The sequence below is a fragment of the Paramormyrops kingsleyae genome, chromosome 25 (assembly GCF_048594095.1).
Source record: "Paramormyrops kingsleyae isolate MSU_618 chromosome 25, PKINGS_0.4, whole genome shotgun sequence".
In the NCBI taxonomy this organism is placed as follows: domain Eukaryota; kingdom Metazoa; phylum Chordata; class Actinopteri; order Osteoglossiformes; family Mormyridae; genus Paramormyrops; species Paramormyrops kingsleyae.
In genome coordinates, this window is record NC_132821.1 from 17,634,231 (window position 1) to 17,640,230 (window position 6,000).

The following is a 6,000-nucleotide window of genomic DNA, read 5'->3' on the forward strand; positions in this document are numbered from 1 at the left end:
TTTCACGACCAGGATGGATTCTGCATTGTTTGTCTTGGATCGGAGGTTCGACAAACGCGTGGATTCTCCTCTCCAGTACCCTGGCTTAGACCTTTCCCAGGGAGTCTGAGGAAAGTAATTCCCCTAAGGTTAGAATACATCCGTTGGTCCCCTTTCTTAAAGATTGGGACCACCACCCCAGCCTGCCAATCTAAAGGCACTGTTCCCACCGTCCACACAAGGTTGAAGAGGCATGTCAGCCAAGACCCACAACATCAAGAGCTTTCAAGAACTCAGGGCAAATCTCATCCATCCCTGGAGCCCTACCACTGAGTAGTTAAATGACTACTTCATTGACCTCAACCCCAGAGATGGGCAAGTCTTCCTCTGAGTCTTACAGCTCTACTTCCTCCAAGGAAGGCACATACTGTAAGTGGGATTTAGGAGATCCTTGAAATACTCCTTCCACTGCCTGACTATATCCCCAGTTGAGGTCAACAGCTCTGCATCCCAGCTATAAATAGCATTGGTGAAGCTCTGCTTCCCCCTCCTGAGTCACCTGATGATTTGCCAGGCTGACAAAAAGTCCTTCTCCAAAGCCTCACCAAACTCCTCCCACACCTGAGATTTTGCTTCAGCAACTGTTAGATCTGCTTCCTGCTTTGCTTGCCAGTTCCTGTCTGCTGCTTATGGACCACTGGTGCCCACCACCAGGTTCGAGGATTGCCACCGTGGCTGGCACCAACAACCTTATGACCACAGGTCTGCACCACCGCCTCAGCAATGGGGTCCCGGAACATGGCTCATTCAGACTCCATGTCACTCAGGAGAGAAGAGAAGTTCTGCTGGTGGTGTGAGTTGAAGATCTCCTGGACAGGGGCCTCCACCAGACAATCCCAACACAATCTTACTATGCGTTTGGGTCTACCAGGTCTATCCAGCATCTTCCCCCGCCATTGGATCCAACTAACCACCAGGTGATCAGTTGACAGCTCCGCTCTTTTCTTCACCCGAGAGTCCAAAACATATGGACGCAGATCCATCGATATGATTACAAAATCTATCATCGAATTGTGGCCTTGGGTGCTCTGGTGCCAGGTGCCCTTATGAACACCCTTATGCTCGAACATGGTGTTCCTTATAGACAAACTGTGATTAGCACAGAAGTCAAATAACAGGGAGGCGACCCTGTCATCCACCGGGGTACACTCCGACACAATGGCACTGAACTAGGGGGCTATAAGTAGCCCCACCCCTGCCCGGTGCCTCTCACTCTGGGCAAGTCCAGAATGGAATAGTGTCCAGTCCCTCTCCAGGAGTTTGGTTCCAGAGTCCAAACCATGCATTGAAGTGAGCCCAACTATATCTATTCTGTATCTCTTCACCTCCCACACCAGCTCAGGCTCCTTTCCCACCAGAGGTTACATTCCATGTAGGACCAGTTTTGGTAGCTGACAGTCTGTCCACTGAGGCTCCTGTCTTCGACTGCCACCCGATTTACATTGCACCTGACCTCCACGGCTCCCCCTGCGGGTGGTGGGCCCATAGGAGGGCAGGCCCATGTTATTTCTTCGGGCTTTGCCTGGCCGGGCCCCATGGGTGGAGACCTGGCCAGTAGGCCTGGGGAGGGAACTCCAGGGCAAAGCCCCGGTCTCCCCAATTCCAGAGGGGTAATATAGTCCCTTGTATTTTCCATCATGGGCTTTTTCTGCATCGCACTTAGTCTGGCTGCTTACCAAGGACCAGTTTGCCTTGGGAGACCCTACCAGTATAATGCATCATGAAGGTATCTATAATGCATTACAGATGAAAGCTTTAAGTAAAGTGTGACCCTTGCGTTACATAATAACCTAACTTTGTTTTGTGTTCAAAGAATAAACAAATACTTTATCATTGTCTGTGTTTGATCCTGGCATCAAAAATCCTAACACTTTCCTCTGAACTACAATTCACTCAGATACTTCTGCAAGACTTTTGATGTGAATGTGTGCCTATAGACACCTATCACTCCCTGAGCAGGACTTTCTTAAGGAAAACTGTTCATAAAGTTTCTGACACACAGAGATGAACTTTGCAGAGGAGATAAATCATCAGCACCTGAAAAAATCCATTCAGCAACAAGTCAATAGGTAGAACCCCCAGGGACACTCAGACGTTACCTGGACTTGTCAAACTGTCAGCCTTTCACACCTTGTGACAGACAGTGAAAGAGGAGATGCCGAGATGGTACCATTTTTTAACAGGCTCAGCAGTGACAGTAAGGCCATGATTTTACATTTAGTAGCTCAGGTTAGTTGATCTGGCTGTAATATGCCAAAGACAAACAAACCCCTTCATTCAGGTCTGATATTTTCAAAAGCTCTGATTTTTCAGGGACCCCCGACCAGTTGTTCTCAAACTTTTGGGTCAAAAGTCTGCATCAGATTTTTGTTCGAAGTCAGAGACCTGGAAAAATTTTCAATAACAAAACAACATTTCACGAACTTTAATGAATTAATAAAAAACTTTCCATATAAACATCAATATATAACAATAATGGGACCTTATTAATGCTCACTAATCATTTTGACTGTCATTGTTGGGGGGCAAGATTATGACAAGTTATGTGTCTGCAAAATTTGGTGGTTTTTTATTGTATTTTTTATTTCAAACCACATTAAGCCCTTTTATGTTAACCATATTGATTCATAAGGTGCATTATCAGCTGGGTCCAGATTAACTTGCGGTTTGGTCCGCATCTGGACTATGGCCTGGACCTTGAGAAGCCCTGTCTAGGCACAGCTCTACTTGGGAGGACCTAGAAAATTGATGGTCATTTCACTTCATTCACAACAGAAGTAATTCAAGGACAGGCAGGTTGTGTGTTTTTTGATTATTATTATACTCTGATTGGACCATTTGACACTGCAGTTGTTAACTGTCTGTTTTACCTATAGCTAGATATGTCTGACCTTTTGTTAAAAGCTTGTTATTTGTTGTGAATATTAATGTTACTAGGATCCTCAGTATGATTGCGATCTCTCAGTTTAAATAAAAAAATCACAGAGCATTCTCAGAACCACATCATGTTATCAGGTAGAGTAGACATAACATCAGATTGAATGCTAAACATTTAAAATTTCCAAATAAACAATCTGCATATGCAATTAAGGGAATATGAGCCTATCACCGTCCACATTTCAAGCAGTCGTTTCAAGAGTTTTTCAGAGGTGACAGTAGAATCCATCACATAACACTATACTTTATATTCAACCTACAGTATGTGGTTTTACCATCATTTTCTGATTAGCTTCCCCATGCCTAGCTGCGATTACATGATGGACAGACATTTTTTTTCCTTTAAACATGAGCTGTGGCAAAAAGGTCAACTTGTGTAGTTTTGTAAGCCCAGAGTACAATGAATATTCCCAAACCTTTTTGGAATATCTGTAGAGTCCAGGGGCCACCCTCCTACTTACGCTGCTATCGCCATATCTGCCGGAGCTTACATACTGCACTCACCTAACTGTTTGCACTGCCTCTAGTCTCACCTACTTTGGCTAATTGCACATTTTATCTCCCCTACCCCTCCTGGGTCATGCTTCCTGGAGACCCCAAATTATCAAGATATTCTACCTACCCTGCTGTCAACGACATCTCCACTACCTGAGACGTCTTTCCGACCTGCTCGCCCTTCTGCCTGTGACGTCTCTCCTTCATGCCCTGCTGCTGTACCACTGTTCGTCCTGCCATCAGAAGCAGCACCAGCATCTTCCTGCCATCACCTGCCTGGACCCCCCCCCCCCGCTTTGAGACTCAAATCTTAAAATTTGGACAGTGTCAATTGTGATTTTTGCCCTGGAAGATGGGATCCCACTTTGAGTCTAGTTCCTCCCAAGGTTTCTTCCTTCTAGGGTGCTCTTGCTTGCCACTTTCGCCTCTGGCTTGCTCACTGGGGGCTTTGGGCAGGGATAATGTAATGTTCTTTGAGACAATGTAATGTTGTGAAAATGTGCTATACAAATAAAACTGAATTGAACCTGTGCTATCTGGAACAATATCACATGATCTGTTACAGGCTCAGGCACTGCAGTGTAAATTCATATATGTATTCCAAAAAAAATGTCAGTTTCTTGACACTACAGTGAAACTCATTGCGTTATGATAAAGTTAGCACAATAATAAGTATGCTGACTTTTAATTGCTGTCACGCCCCACATGCCTTCCCTCCATGTTCCCTCTGGTGTGGCGTTAACGAGCCTCACCTGTGCCTTGTTTAACCCTTCCTCTTCTTTCAGCCATCATATGGATGATCCCAGGTGCCTCTTGTCTGCTCTCTCATGTGTGGCGTATATAGTGCCTCCTCGTCCTGAGCTCCCCAGTCCGGTAATTGTAGTGTTGCGTTATGTTCTGCTACTGGCTGCATGTACAGTACTCCTTTGCTTACCCTGTGCCCTGTGTCTCTCCCCTGCTCTCCTTGCCTAGTTTTGACCCCTTGTGGTCCATTTACTTTAGCCCTTTGTGTTTCAGTTTCGTTTGCTTTTCCCCGACCTCTGCCTTCGCCTCTGTCCTTCCTGCACCGTGTCAATTGTTGTTATTTCCCGTATCTTTGGCGCCAGTGACTCCCTATTCAAGCTAATAGAATGTTGCATACTGGTGGCTTGGGGTGCATATTGAAATGTTTAAAACTCATTCCGTGACTTTGTGAAAATGATCTCCATCCATCCACCTTCTTATTGTTACTGAGGTGAAATCAATCTCTTTATTTACTTTTGTAAATAATAAGCATGATTAACTAATAGTATAAAGAGAACTTTTGCATTGGGAAACAACTCACTGGTTTATGGAAGCTGATACCGAAAAAAAATATGATGTTCAGATTTTGTATCATATTCCTGTGAAGGTTATGCCTACAAAGGGGCAAGACTTAAAATAAATAATAAATAAAATTATAAAAACAGTACATTACGGATTGTATTGTGTATTTTTGTGTGACGCCTGTGAACACTTTTAAGGTAAAACCCAAAACCATGCTCTTTCACTAAGCTATCTGCGGTTGCTATTTGTGTCACAAAAGCAGCAAAAGAGCCACTTGAGTTGTCTGCTGAGGCCTAGCTGTACCCAGAAAGGATGTTAACAGAGTGAAAAAAACCCTAGGAGAGATCTCTCTGCAGTTTTCAGAAATTCAAGAAATGGGGGTTTGATATGTAGGACTTGTGTTACAGTGGACATGAATCATTCAATCAAATGCCCTGAATTTATGTATAGTAAATATATAGGTAACACTTTTATGAATGCCATATCTATAAGAATCTATGAATACATTCAGAACACATTATAATCCATTCATAAAGCATAACAACATGACAATAAATATTTATAAAAAGGCATCACACATTATAGCCATGTGTATTATGCATTATTAATGCACCATAGAATAAACTTTATGAAGCTCTCATCTATAATGCACCATATATACCTTCATAATGTAGTACATGTATAATTTTTATATGGACCATTATACAGACCAAGCCAGACCATCTCTGCCAAGACATTATTTCTTCCTACCAGTCAAAACACCATGGCCTGAGAGACAGAAGATCAACACGTTGTCCTGAAATGTATTTTTACTCTGGGTTTCCTAGCACAATGCCCATAAACTCATTATTTATCATACCAAATCTTATGGAAAAACTTTTTGGGAGCCATTCCATATAGGTTATAAAACTTGTCGAATCTATAAGCGGAACCCTCCCTGTTTAATGTTTTGTGTTATTTGCTGTTATGTAATTTCTATTTATTGCTGGGAAGCCTGGATTCACAATTTCTCCTTGAAACAGAATATGAATATACTGCTATTAATATACCACTCTTATTCATTCTCTTTGGAAAGCAATATCATTTGTGGTCATTACTGCGATATAGTAGATATTCTTTTATTGTTCACGATTACATTTAACAAAAGTAAAGCAAGCCGATAGCCATAACACCAGCACAAAAGTCAATGCTTCTAAAAACTATTTACTAATGCATAGGATTTTA

At 42.8% G+C, this 6,000-nt stretch overlaps 1 long non-coding RNA gene across 1 annotated transcript in view; it reads left to right on the plus strand.

The window, feature by feature from the left end:
- The window catches only part of LOC111845813 (uncharacterized), a 29,442-nt gene extending 24,628 nt beyond the window's left edge, over positions 1 to 4,814 (plus strand). Inside the window, exon 3 of the long non-coding RNA XR_002838734.2 lies at positions 3,570 to 4,814. This is a non-coding gene — a long non-coding RNA (uncharacterized lncRNA). The remainder of the gene's footprint in view (positions 1 to 3,569) is intronic.
- Positions 4,815 to 6,000: the final 1,186 nt, after the last annotated feature.